General features: G+C 44.3%; 2 non-coding genes across 2 annotated transcripts; both read left to right on the top strand.

The window, feature by feature from the left end:
• The first annotated feature begins 10,451 nt into the window (after nucleotides 1-10,451).
• On the top strand, nucleotides 10,452-10,538 carry LOC125533391. Its single transcript, XR_007294270.1, has one exon. It is a non-coding gene; the product is annotated as a small nucleolar RNA U31b (small nucleolar RNA).
• A 128-nt stretch (nucleotides 10,539-10,666) lies between these two features.
• On the top strand, nucleotides 10,667-10,770 carry LOC125533356. The gene has a single exon (XR_007294238.1). It is a non-coding gene; the product is annotated as a small nucleolar RNA Z107/R87 (small nucleolar RNA).
• The last annotated feature ends 3,859 nt before the right edge of the window (nucleotides 10,771-14,629 follow it).

The following is a 14,629-nucleotide window of genomic DNA, read 5'->3' as shown; positions in this document are numbered from 1 at the left end:
CTTGGGGTGGGAACCCTAGGTGGGGGCGCAGCCCTCCCTCTCCCCCTATATATAGTGGAGGCAAAGGGGCAGCCCAACACACGAAGTTCTTCCCATGTTGGCGCAGCCCTACCCCTCTCCCTCCTCGTCTCTCGTAGTGCTTGGCGAAGCCCTGCTAGAGTCCCGCGCTCCTCCACCACCACCACGCCGTCGTGCTGCTGCTGGACGGAGTCTTCCCCAACCTCTCCTTCTCCCCTTGCTGGATCAAGGCATAGGAGACGTCACCGGGCTGCATGTGTGTTGAACGCGGAGGCGCCGTTGTTCGGCGCTTAGATCGGAATCAACCGCGATCTGAATCGCTACGAGTACGACTCCTTCATCCGCGTTCTTGCAACGCTTCCGCTTAGCGATCTACAAGGGTATGTAGATGCACTCTCCTTCCCCTCGTTGCTAGATTACTACATAGATTGATCTTGGTGATGCGTAGAAAATTTTAAATTTCTGCTATGATCTCCAACAGCTTTGTTGAACTAGCACCTATGCAGAAATTGCCTATTAGAAGAGGACCCACAACAAGATCTCATTGTAGTTCAGAAGCTAAACTTGAAGAAGATTATGTTCCATTGTCTGATGAGGACATAGATGTGAAACTTGAAGCTGATTCGGATGAAGAGATTGTGTTCTACTGCTCCTTATCTGGCAGGAAGTCAAGGGCAAAGAAGAGGAAGGCCAGGAAATGGTATGATGAGAACAGGCTTGCCCCACAGGAGAAAATATGCTTTCACATGTGTTTTACTGATGTTTATCAGTTCAGGAGAGCTTTGGTTAATCTTCATGTCACTCAAAGGAGGAACTTCCATTGCCATAGGAACAACAAAGACAGGGTAATTGTTGACTGTGTTGAGAAAGACCGCCCCTTCCACATGGTTGCATCTGTTATAGCAAATGAGAAAACATTTTGTATTAGGAAGTTGCAATTAGAGCATACATGTGCCCCAAGTGGTGAGAATTGAGGATAGGTATGTGGCCAAAGCAGTTGAGGATAGTTTCAGGACAGATCCAAAAGCAGGAATTGAGACTGTGATAGACAAGACAAAGGAGAAGTTTGGTGTGGAGGTTGGGAAGATGAAGGCTTACAGGGAAAGACAGCAAGCTCTCAGTGTGGTCCAAGGTGATCAGGAAGCACAATATACTAGGATAAGAGACTATCTCCAGACTGTGCTTGACACTAACCCAGGAAGCAGATGCATTGTGACAACAAGAGTTGTGAAAGAGCATCCAAGCAAAACCCTAGATTTCATAGGTTGTTCATTTGTTTGGCAGCTCAAAGGGATGGTTTTCTCAAAGGATGTAGACCTTTCATAGGTATGTTACTAGTGCAATTCCGTGTACAAGTGTAGCATATTAAGGTTTTGTGAAATTTACTATGGTCTTGTGTAATTGTTTTCAGGTCTAGATGGTTGCTTTGTGAAGTTGAACACAGGTCAACAAATCCTAGCTGCTACAGGTAGAGATGGAACCAATAACATATATCCACTAGCTTTTGGAGTAGTTGAGAAGGAAGATACTCCAAGTTGGTGCCGGTTTCTCACTCAACTAAAGATAGCTACTGGTGGAGAATCAGGAGAATTTGGATACTACACAATTATTTCAGACAGACAAAAGGTAAATTAATACTAGTTGCAAAACATAGTTAGTTACTAAATTAGTGTCGTTATTTCTTACTTAGGGATACTAGTTGTAAAACATAGTTAGTGACTAAATTAGTGCCTTCATTACTGTCATCAGGGTCTTCTCAATGCCATTGACCAAATATTTCCAAATTGCCCTCAAAGATACTGTTTAAGACACATTTATGCAAATTTCCAAAGTGCTGGCTTTAGGAGGGGTGAACTTAAGAAATATATGGATGCAGCTGCTTACTCTTACACTGAAAATGGGTTTATATTAGCAATGGAAGAAATTAGAAAGGAGAGTGAGGATGCATGGTTGTGGCTCAAGGCAATTCCTGTTGAAACATGGGCTAGGCATGCCATGGACACAAACTATAAGACTGACCTAGTAGTCAACAACATTAGTGAGGTGTTCAATAGGATGATTTTGGATATTAGGGGAAAACCCATTAAAACAATGGTTGAAGGTGCCAGGAGCAAATTGATGGTCAAGTTCAATGAGAAAAGGATTGGAGGGCAGACTGCCAGATGGGAAATTACCCCAACATATGCAGAGATGCTAGAAGAGGCCAAGCAATGGGCTAGGAATTGCAAGGCCACGATGGCAGGCCCAGATCTATTCCAGGTCAGTAGTGGTGAGAAGTCTTATGCTGTCAACTTGAAAGATTGGACCTGTGGCTGTAGGAAATGGGATATGTCAGGTGTACCATGTAATCATGCAGTGTCTGCCATATACAAATCAAAACAACAACCTGAGGATTTTGTTCATAAATTCTTCAAGAAACCAATGTATGTTGCAGCATACAAACCAATGATCTACCCTATTCCAGGTCCTGATCTTTGGACAAGAACTGATACAAGGGACATTGATCCACCTATGTTTCATAGAAAGAAGGGCAGAAAACAGACCCAAAGAAGGAAGGGCCAATTTGAGGTGCCAAAACCAAAGGACACATCTAGGGTTGGAACAATTACATGCAGTAATTGTGGAAGGCAGGGACATAGGTACACAAACTGCCATGATGCTATAAAGCCAACACTTGCTGCTAGGAAAAACAAGCACAAGGTACATTTACATTTTTGCACTTTTATTTCCAAAGATGCTAGCAAAAACTGTTTCTGATACAATAGGGCTGGACCTATTTTGTTTCAGGAAAATAGGGCTGCTCCAAGAGCTGCAGTAGGAACTTCAGCAGCTCCTACTCATACTCCAAGAGCTACTCCAACACCTGCTCCAGCAGCTGCTCCAAGACCTGCTCCAGAATCTGCTCCAAGACCCGCTCCATCTTCTGCCAGCACAATTTTCACATCAAGGGCTTCTGCTGCTCCAAGATTTGTAGCTGCTAGAGGAAGGGTTGCACCAACAAGGACTACACCAGCACCAAGGTCTTCATTTGCTTCTCCATGGCCTTCCACTGATCACAGGGCTAGAAGTTCTTCAGCTGCAGGTAGAAGGGTCACCAAGAGGCCAAACAGGCTCAAGGATTACTTCTATGCTAGTGGCAACTAGCTGTGTAATGCACCCAAGCTGATAGTCCAACCAAGGAGTCATTTTGCCAAACTATGTCATGTTGCAACTTGTTGTGTTTGTTGCTTTGTGGCTGTTGAACTCATTATGGATGAGAATTGCCATGTTGAACTTGTTTTGTGGTTGTGTAATGAAGACTTGATATGTCCTGGATGATCTTTTATTATGCCACTCTAGATGATTGCCATGAGGAACTTGATATGTTATGGATGATCTTTTATTATGCCACTATTGATGATTGCCATGATGAACTTGATATGTCATGTATGATCTTTTATTATGCCACTATTGATGATTACCATGATGAACTTGATATGTCATGGATTCTCTTTTATTATGCCACTATTGATGATTGCCATGATGAACTTGATATGTCATGTACGATCTTTTATTATGCCACTATTGATGATTGCCATGATGAACTTGATATGTCATGGATGCTCTTTTATTATGCCACTATTGATGATTGCCATGATGACCTTGATTTGTCGAGAGGCTAGGTTGAACCAAAAGAATCATTTTGTCATCGAGGGGTTTGTCGAGAGGCTAGGTTGAACCGAAAGAATCATTTTGTCATCGAGGGGTTTGTCGAGGGGCTAGGTTGAACCGAAAGAATCATTTTGTCATCGAGGGGTTTGTCGAGAGGCTAGGTTGAACCAAAAGAACCATTTTGTCATCGAGGGGTTTCTCGAGAGGCTAGGTTGAACCAAAAGAATAATTTTGTCATCGAGGGGTTTGTCGAGAGGCTAGGTTGAACCAAAAGAACCATTTTGTCATCAAGGGGTTTGCCGAGAGGCTAGGTTGAACCAAAAGAATCATTTTGTCATCGAGGGGTTTGTCGAGAGGCTAGGTTGAACCAAAAGAATCATTTTGTCATCGAGGGGTTTGTCGAGAGGCTAGGTTGAACCAAAAGAACCATTTTGTCATCGAGGGGTTTGTCGGGAGGCTAGGTTGAACCGAAAGAATCATTTTGTCATCGAGGGATTTTTCGAGAGGCTAGGTTGAACCGAAAGAATCATTTTGTCACCGAGGGGTTTGTCCAGAGGCTAGGTTGAACCAAAAGAACCATTTTGGCATCGAGGGGTTTGTCGAGAGGCTAGGTTGAACCAAAAGAATAATGTTGTCATCGAGGGGTTTGTCGAGAGGCTAGGGTGAACCAAAAGAACCATTTTGTAATCGAGGGGTTTGCCGAGAGGCCAGGGTGAACCAAAAGAACCATTTTGTAATCGAGGGGTTTGCCGAGAGGCCAGGTTGAACCAAAAGAATCATTTTGGCATCGAGGGGTTTGTCGAGAGGCTAGGTTGAACCAAAAGAATCATTTTGTCATCGAGGGGTTTGTCGAGAGGCTAGGGTGAACCAAAAGAACCATTTTGTAATCGAGGGGTTTGCCGAGAGGCCAGGTTGAACCAAAAGAATCATTTTGGCATCGAGGGGTTTGTCGAGAGGCTAGGTTGAACCAAAAGAATCATTTTGTCATCGAGGGGTTTGTCGAGAGGCTAGGTTGAACCAAAAGAACCATTTTGTCATTGAGGGGTTTGTCGAGAGGCTAGGTTGAACCAAAAGAGTAATTTTGGGATCATTTCTCAACTTCAAAGTGCACATCATAATTTTTTCATCAGTTATCATACATGATTTTGTCATAATTAAATCAGTGGACAACGTTGTAACCAACATGATAATTGTTCTGCTATCACAGCAACATCATAATTGTTCTGCTATCACAGCAACACACTTCATTCCAACCAACATGATAGTTCCAAACATTAGTAGCCACAACCATACATGATAATATAGGTTCACATAGTACAACACCCACACATTGTTCTTGCTTCTAACATTAGTAGCCACCACAACCATACATGATACATAATACATAAAGCCCTACATTTACTCATCACAAATTTCTTTGATTCTCTTGATCTTACTCTTGTTCTGCTCCCTAGCCTTCAGCAAATCAGCTATGATATACTCCAGCCTTTTCTTCTCTTCCTTCACCTCTGCCATACCTTGATCTGCTACAGCCTTCTTCCAAATGTTGATCAGTTCCTCATTGCTCTGCTTAATAACTTGAAGTGCTAGCTTCAGATCCATATTCTCTTTCTCAAGCCTAGCCTTCTCTTCCTGGGCTTTAACTACAACTTTCTCTACATCACTATCCTGCATAATCTTCTGATAGTTCTCCCTCATCACATTCTTATGAATTGTTGCAAAAAACTGGCTTGTTTCCTTTATATGGTTGTGATGCTTCTCTTGTATTAGCTTCTTTTCTTCTTCCGGCTTCTGTATCACCTTCTCTTTTCTTTCAATCTCTGTCCTGCTCTGGTCATACATATCCCAAATCTTGTGCAATGCATTCTGCATTGGTTCTGGCCATTCTGCATCAATCCACTGCACCAGACCATAGTTATCACCTTCCTGCATTAAAAAGTTGCAAAAGGAGAAAGTACTAAGTAAAATTGAATAGGAACTGAACACTTAAATGTTGTAATTATCAAAAGCTGAATTATAATGGATTTGTAACAAGCTATACACTCTGTTCTTAATTACCAAACAGCACATACATATAAGCCTAATCCCAAATTACACCTAAATTTCATAGTCTCTAGTAGAAAATTGTTCAATGGCATACAGAGGATCTGCACAAACCTCATTACCACATCCGTAAAACCTACGGCCGGTGTTCACGCCTTGGAATACAACACCCCTATGCACCGGCAAGTTGTGACCGCACATCGGTCCTCGGCAACAATGCCACACCACTCTGGGTCAACAATGGTATGTGGAACCTACAAGGGTTCAGATAGAGTACATCCTCAAATCCCAGATCAAAATGGGTCAAAACTAACCTCAAATGGAGTACAGGTCGAAGAGAACCTAACCCTAATTGAGAAAGAAGATGAACTCACATAGGATTCGTCTGCGTGCGAGATGAAAAGGGGGGAAACAGAGTCCTCGCTGCTGGTTTCGCCGTCCTTCCAGGAGACCATGGCTGTGGCGGTCGGCGGCGGGGGCGCGGGCGGTCGGCGGCGGGGGCGCGGGCGGTCGGGGAGGGGGGAGGGGGCGAGCGGCAGCGACAGAGACCTGCGAGAGAGACAGAGAACGAATGGACGAATGGGTTGGGTTCGAGTAGCTCGTTAGGTTTAAACCGACGCCGTCTAACGGCTCGTCACGGCCGCCGTCTCGCCCTGGCCACGTGGCACCTGACAAAGGGACCCACCGGTCAGAAATCCACTCAAACGCTATAAATCACGGTATCAGCGTTTTTTGAAAACTGTCACCCCAATGTTGGTGATTTTTTGAAAAAAAAAACTGAATGGTGGCGATTTTCTGAATTAGGGTCCCCAATTGTTGTGGTTTTTTGCAATTTACTCCAGTGGAAGAGGCTATACATTTCCTGTGTTGTGATTGGTATTTCTTTTGTGAGCAGAATATGACTAGTGGGTCCTTGCGCGGTGCTTCGCTGGTACGTCAATGTGCTGGGTTTTTTTGTATTTGGTGTAAACTTGTATGCACTGGGCGCTTCGCTTGAACAACGTGCCGGAATCTATTGGGTTTTACATATTGTTCTTCTTAAATCACCATGCACGCATAAATCTGTGGGCACATTGTGCCGGAATGGGTGTTGTTGGGTGAGATGAAAAAAACTTAAATTTAATCATGACCAAATCCACATGCAGTAGCACACAAGAAAGGCCGCGCCACCGCATCAACAGGAAGTATTTCATCTAGGTCAAAGCCGTGCTGACCAGATCTTATCAGGAACGGTCCAGAACTTAAAATCTGATGACCAACTGAGTCCGCAGAAGCCAATGCAGGTGAGCACGGACATTGCAGGGGTGTGCTCTGTCAGCATTCTTCTTCCACCACCTACCCTGATGTGGAATTCGACGATCAGACCTGCAGAATTCGGACCTTTTAGTTGGTGTTGGACCAACCCAAAGGCTAGCTTCAACGCCAGAGCTAACCTATTTGTGATGATGTTTATGGGGGTGATGATGGATTCCAAATGGACAGAAGCATGGGTTCCAAATGGTACGAACCGGAAAATTGTGACTATCCATTGGGGTAATCTCCTTTCAAAAGTTGGGGACCTTATTGATCCCGTCACAAGACTATGGGATGTAGAGCTTGTGAAGCAGACTTTCTGGTAGGTTGATGTGCAGCGTATACTCTCGATTCCTTTACCGTCGTATGGTATGGAACATTTCGTGGCATGAAGTTTGATGAAGAACAACAGGTTTCTGGTGGAACTGCCTACTTTGCGCAGTGGGATCATCAACATGTGTCAGAGTTGAGGCGCACCAATGAGATGGGAGCCGCAGGCTCAAATATGATCTGGGAATGTATTTGGAGGTTAAAATGCCCTAGCAAAGTAAAAAAAACTGAAAGTCTGTTTTTTAAATAATGAGGTCAAAATCTTTTTGTTTTTGTAGTTTGGATGCCCAAACTACGAACTTGAACAAAAGTATTTAGCTCCTAGTTGACGACCTTTAGCTTGCTTGTCCAGTTTCAAATCTAATTGCACATGAGAAACTGTATCCTAAATTGAAGATTTTTTTGTTGCTTGGATTTGGATCATTGATGCGAAAATTCACTCAGTATGATATATCAGGTGTGATTTTCAATCTCTACATTCCTACTGAGCTCCTATTCGTTTACTTTTGCTTGAAGTTATTGAGTCAGTTTGCAAGAGACAAGTTTTTTTTTTGCAAATTGTTGGACAACTAATATTCGTTTAGAACTTTGATGTCATGCCAGCTGTAATCATTAAGTATTGCACTTTTTTTTTAAAACGGAGGCAAAAGATTTGTCTCATCGATTAATTAAGTAGAAGAGAATTGCCCAGTTAATTAACGGAAAACCGGGCAAAAACCGATACAAATCAACCACATGTAGACTACTCACTCGACAACCATATCCAACACGTAAAGACCATCAACCCCACACTGCTACATCGCAAAGACACCCCAAACACCCCAAACGAGGCTAACTTGGCTAGCGACCACGGACACCACCAAATCCACAAAGACAATGCAGGCCATAAGGACAACGCAAGAGACTGAAGATCATCCATTAAGCAGCCGCGGACGCCTTTTTTGTGGCGTCACTCTTCTTTCTTTTGCTCCTAAGAGCCTCCACCACAATCGCCTTGCCAGATCCAGGGCTAGCCGCCTCCAAACGTTTAAGCAAGCTATGAAGCTCTATCTGAAAGAGAATGTCATCGACCTTCTCACGCACAGAGACCTGCCTAACAGTCACGTGCGAGTGGGTTACCGCAACATCAGAACCTTCATCCTCCACAAAGGTGAGCGGCTGGCTAGGCTCCAAAGGATCAGAAGCCAACATATTAATCGTCTGAACATCATCAACCACAGAAGCAACCGACACGATGGACTCAGACATCTCCAGTTGCTCACATGATAGAGCATCAGAGTTAGGCGCCAACACACCTGTCTCATCAACCTCGTCACTCAAGGACACCTCATGCCCAATGGGCATAGATGAGAGAGTGACAGAACCATCCAAACATCCACTATCCACAAAGGCGAGCGGCTGGCAGGACTCTGACGGTGATGGTGAGGCCAAGGACTCCAATGAGCCCGGCTTCATCGGCTGCACCATAGCTGATTCCCCACAAAGCTCCTACAGCTCAGGCATAATCTGCAGAACAGGAGCCACGACCTCGGTGATGACCACACCGCCACGGACATACAACGTCCCATCCACAGCACGAGGAGAAAATTCTCCAAAGAAGCATTCATCCACCTCATCAATGGAACCAGACTGGAGCTCAGGCACCAAAGGCACAACCGAAGCAACCTGAAGCTTGGCAAGAGCGTCGCGAAGCTCAGTGCGGAGGAGCTCAACCTCCTGAAGGAGCTCCGTGCGTAGCAAAGCAAACTGGGACTCCAAAGCAGAGACCAAAAAGGCACTGGCATTGGAATCCTGGCGACACCTAGATTGGGACCTTGGCGGCACCGACACATGCAGCGACGAGTTGCCCACGACCTCTGCCCAACACCTAGTCAGTGAAGAACAAGGCTGGACAAATGGGGAGCGGCTCCGCTGGTGATGAGCTTGAGAGACCGGAGAGCTCACGCGGGCGACCGGAGAGCGATCCCGAGCAACCGGAGAGTGAGCACGACAAAACCTCTCATGATGACCAGGGCGACGATAGCGTATGCATCTGAATGGATCATGACATGCACGGACTTGGTGGCCACGCTCGAGGCAACGAAAGCACCTTCCTCGAGCCCAACGCTTGAAGGCGAGGCTACGCTCAAGACCTTCTCTCGACGGCACAGGGGGAGCACCCCGGCCGGAACGGTGTCCCCGTTCCACATGCTCCCAGCCAGCCTCCGCTTCAAGAGCAGCAGTGGCAGCAGAGATGCCGATGCAAGCCGACTCTGAAGATGGACCAAGCAGCTTCTATGGTGTCTTCTCGTCATCACATCCTTCAGTGAGGCCCTCAATATCTTCCACATCCTTCACAACAGAGCAACCAAGCTGGAGATGTGCATCGCCGGCAGACCCGTCGGGCAACGGCGACTGTAGAACCAACTCCTCAATCTGGACCTCATCATCATTGACAGCGCACCAGGAAGCAGGCCTGGAGTCGAGCACCACCACCAAGCCAACGCCGGGTGCAGGGACTCGGCCCGACTCGGCCCGCCTGAGGTGGCGAAGGTAGCGTTGGGGCCGCCGCCAGATCCGGTAGAACAAGGAGAGCCTCGGGGATCAAAGCCTGGGACTCCAGCAGCTGACCGGAAGCGCCGCCAGAGACGGAGGGCTGCCGGGTGGCCACCGACCCGGGCAGGGGAGGAGACTCGCGGGGAACCCGCGCACGCCCCCCATTCTCCGCTCTGAACCTGCTCGCGGGTGCAGGCTGCCGCGAGCTACGGGGGACGCGCGGATCCGTGAGGGAGGCCGACGGGGCCGGAGCGGCGGCCGCCGCAGGGGGCTGGTGGGGCGGAGGGCCGTTGTCGCCAGAGCGTTCCAATGCAGGCATGGCTGCTCCCACGGGCTGGGAGAGAGGAGCCATGGTGCCCAGCGGAGCTTCGCGGGGGAGAAGAGAGAGAGCGCTGAGGAGATTCCAGATCCGGTGCCGACGGCCGCAGGGGAGGCTGTGGGGAGGAGATCAAGGCAGCGCCGCCGGCGCGCTCACCCGATGCAGCCGCGGTCGCGAGAGCCTCAATAACTCCTACTTACATATGGTTGGAATGACCGAGGAACATAGCTACCTGATTGTGAATTGGCTATATTGTAGTTCTGAGGATGATAAGTTCATATTTGTCGCCCCCATCTTAGGTTCTGCTTGGGTGGATCTGTGCTGATTGACATACTTATGAATCTGACTCTGTAGATGAAAATTTGACTACATAGTATGGTGCTATGCTAACTTCTATACTGTTAGCTGATCAAAATAAAACAGGGATTTTATATTAAGATATCGTGTATTATTTTTGAATTGTTCTTTTCCTTGGATAATGGCAATGAAGATTTGCAAATATTCAAGCTCAACAGACCAAATCACAGGTTTTCTCTCAGGAGTTGATTTGTATGCGGATTATCCCGCTGAACTGAGACATCTAATATTTCATGAGCTTTTTAGTAAAAAAGTTTATTTGTTTTATTGTTTGCTTTGGAGGGCATAGTTCACGAAAAAGGCTTCCGCTCCATTTTATAGACAAAGCACAAACCACAAATACACGGCCAAACGATGTCACGTAAAAAGTGCAAAAATAAGACCCACATGGTATATAGAATGATGACAACTCAGAAAGAAACACAAGGTTTTTATAATGGCTCGTCATCTCTTTATCATGCAACCGTAGCACATGATAGGACTATGATTTAATTCAGTGCAGATTTAGTGAGTAAGCAAAAAAATTAAAGTCTTGGTCCTGAGAGAAAAGGAGAGGGTGAATTAGTTGTTTATATTTTTGGACATGAACATGCGGTAAAACTCATGTTGCTGTTGAAAATGCTCAAATAAAGTTTGGAAATTCTTAAAGAAAATTTAGAGGAAAATAAATATGTTAACCCTATAAATACCATTTCTGGCCTTTCCAAAAGGATTTTAAATAAATAACTAAAAACTTTTAAAAATATTTTTGAAGTATAATAGACACCGGAAATATTTTTTAATGAATTACTGTTCTGAAAGATAAATACTTTTAGTTCAAACCTCATTTTTTAGGTTTTTCTAAAAAGGGTTTATTTGCTTTTTGCCCAAAATAAATTTCAGTACAGGCATTTTTGGGCTCTACCCACATGGCACGATCATTGGAAAATATTTGGGCCACGTGATCAGAAGAGGATAGCTAGAGGGCTCTCTATGAATTAAAATCCAAAGGAAATACCAAACAAAATAATTAAAAGAAAGAATAAATTCAAACAAGGCAATAATACTCTAAAAAACTGAGTGAAGTAACGCAAAACACATGATGTGAAAGATACACCACGTCGAAGGTTATTTCCATAGTTTTTCCTGTATAGCAACTAAACACCGTGTATAATAGATTCATGGTGTTTTCAACTCTTACAAAATTCGATATGACAATGAGTCAATGACATACAATCTACGATTTTCATATTCCTACCAATCTTGCATACCAAAGAGGCGCTTACACATACTGCTATTGCATGTCGGCTTCTTGGTTTCATAGGCGGAGACACAACAATCACTCAACGATAGGCGCCGACATCAACTGAAGAATGTGAGGAATTGAGGATCAACCACAATCCCCATTTTTAGAGCTTAGAGGTTGTAGGATTAGTACAAGGATTCGCCAAGGAGTGAAGCGAATCACGGAAACATAATCGAGTTTCACAATGCGTGATCCTCTTGCGGTTGGACTATTTTTCCTAATGTCACACATCCTAAAGTATGATCACGTTAGAATAACAATTGTGATTCTCACCTAAAGATAAGAAGCAAAGTATGTCTATACAGCCAAAGAAATAATGTGCATGTCTCTTTCCTTGGCTACATTGGTCACATCTCTAGTGTGTGTAAAGAGGGAAAATAGTATGACATGCAACATGTTTCAAGAAATTAGGACTCTTATGGAACTCTTGCAATCATTGACAATCAAGGATGGTCGTGGCCCTTGTGACATTCCAGCACCAAGGGTATGTGCACCTTCTAGTGTCATTATTATTGCGTGCCAGCTTCTAACAATTAGGTGGGCGAGAATCACTAAGTAAATCAAGAGACGGGGACACTCACCAAAAATCAAGAGAAGTAGTCAGAACTCCCCATCTCTGTAGAGCTTAGAGGCTGCAGGTACTAGTGCAAGCATGCACCAAGGTGTACAACAAAGTAATGAAACATAATCGACTTGTGAGTGGGGCTTAGTCAGTTGAATTATTTTTCCCAATGCCGCTCATCCCTAAAGCATGATCACACAAGAATAGAAATTACAACAATTTTTTTCTCACTTAAAGATACGAAGTTTGGATGAACAAATAAGGAAACAACCTATATTTGCTTGCTTGGATACATGGGTCATGTCACCACTCACATCTTAGTATATATAAAGAGTGAAAAGATACCAAGGTAAATAGTAGGTGCGGCTTTATTTCAAATATTCACTTACAATGGTGTATAGTACGACATGTCTTATTCACTTAGATCTAAGCACCGAGGCCATGCCTGCGAGTCAGAGGCCAAACCATGCACCAGCCCAGACGGGCCTAGATCGGGCCCCACAGGCCGCATTAACCATCGCTCGCCCATCGGAAATCACAAACACGTCACCTCCTCAACCTCCACTATGCAACGGACATCCCCAACACGTGTGTCCGCCGCCGCACCTAGCACCACCGTCATACAAAAGCAACTAGAGAAGTGTACCATTATCCTCAAAGCATGGCGGCCTTCGTTAGCATGCATGCGCTTCTGGCGGCGACGAGAGGAGAAAGCCCCCCCCCCCCGGTCGTCGGGCGATCCGGGAGTGAGGAGAAGTGAGCTAAATGGTTCAACTTGGACCTTTCTAATTTTGTCTCAACCTAGTACATGACATGTGCCCGGCCTATTTTGGCTTCTAGCACGACAACACATGAGTTTACTCGCTATCCCGCGCTCTATGGGTGGGATAGAAGCTCCCAAGCACTTTTTTCTAGTGTTGCTCACAAAATGATTCATAAGATAATTTTGGAGTTTGTCCCAAGGAGTACTGTTATGCTTTACCGTAGTAGCATTTTTCAATTGCTAAAATCGCTTATTGCAACTCGTATGATAGCACTCACTCACTACAATCAGTCTTGGTGGGCCGGCCCATTATCAGGAGTGAATTGCTCCTAGAGTGGTTTTGCGATGCTTCTCTCACCGGTTTGGAAGCTTTGGGAAGTTTTTAATTGATTTTCTGTAATATGTGTTTTTGTGATGTTTTTTGGTTTCTCATGAGTTTTTTCTCTTTCTTTCATTTCCTCTTTATTTTTGTTTATTTTTTCCATTTCTACCCTTTTTCCTTTTCTATTTTTCCATTCATGAACACATTTCTAAAATTTTGAACATATTTTAAATTCACAAACATTTTAAAAAATTGCAAATTGTTTTCCTTTGATGAATGCTTTTTTAAATTCATGGATTTTTTTTCTAAATTGGTGAATATTTTTTTAATTCATAAACATTTTACATTTTTTGTATTTTTTTCTCAAATTCGTAATTGTTCTTAAAATTTGTGAACATTGAGATGTAGTCTGAACAGCAAGATCCCGACCCAAGTTCCATAGTCCATACTGTTTGTGTGTGGAATCAGAAGTCGATCATATATACCTACTGTTAAAGGGACTAGTAAGTGTGCACGTGCACGCACGCCTCGACAAATATTACAATCCTATATGAGAATTCACGTGCATAGAGAAAACATTATGATAACACTAAAAATACTACAAATCATCTATAATTTAATCGAGTTCCAAGAGACGCTATAATTTAGCATTGTATGCATAGAGTAACGACACAAGAAATTATCTTAGTAATCACTAATAAGCTTATGCAATTCTCATTGATGTTTTCTCTAGCTTCCTTCTCGATGTAGTTGAGCAAGTGCACCACAAGTGGTATTATGAGAATCAACATTCATGCACCGTATCTGGCACTATAAAAAAAGTTTTGATGAAGGGATGTTGGAGATATGACCTAGAGGCAATCATGTATGATGATATTTTCTATGTGTTTATGAATAAAGATAGTCCTTGGACATTATCAATGATGTGTATCAGCAAGTACGTGACTTACTTGTGGGACTATGCATTGTATGATGAACGTCCTAAAAGGTCCCTAGTCGAAAGGGCTGTGTGGACACGCAACCAACTAGACTAGCATATGACACGGTCGATGGCTTGGTCTCACTAGCCATGGGGCATTGGATGCTAACCGGATAATATGGACTCGGAAGGATCTGGTCGGATTCAACATAGTCGGATCCGAGTTGAGATA

Source organism: Triticum urartu, chromosome 1 (genome assembly GCF_003073215.2).
Source record: "Triticum urartu cultivar G1812 chromosome 1, Tu2.1, whole genome shotgun sequence".
Taxonomy (NCBI): Eukaryota; Viridiplantae; Streptophyta; class Magnoliopsida; order Poales; family Poaceae; genus Triticum; species Triticum urartu.
The sequence above is the reverse complement of the archived record's forward strand: the minus strand, read 5'-3'. Positions and strand labels throughout refer to the sequence as shown.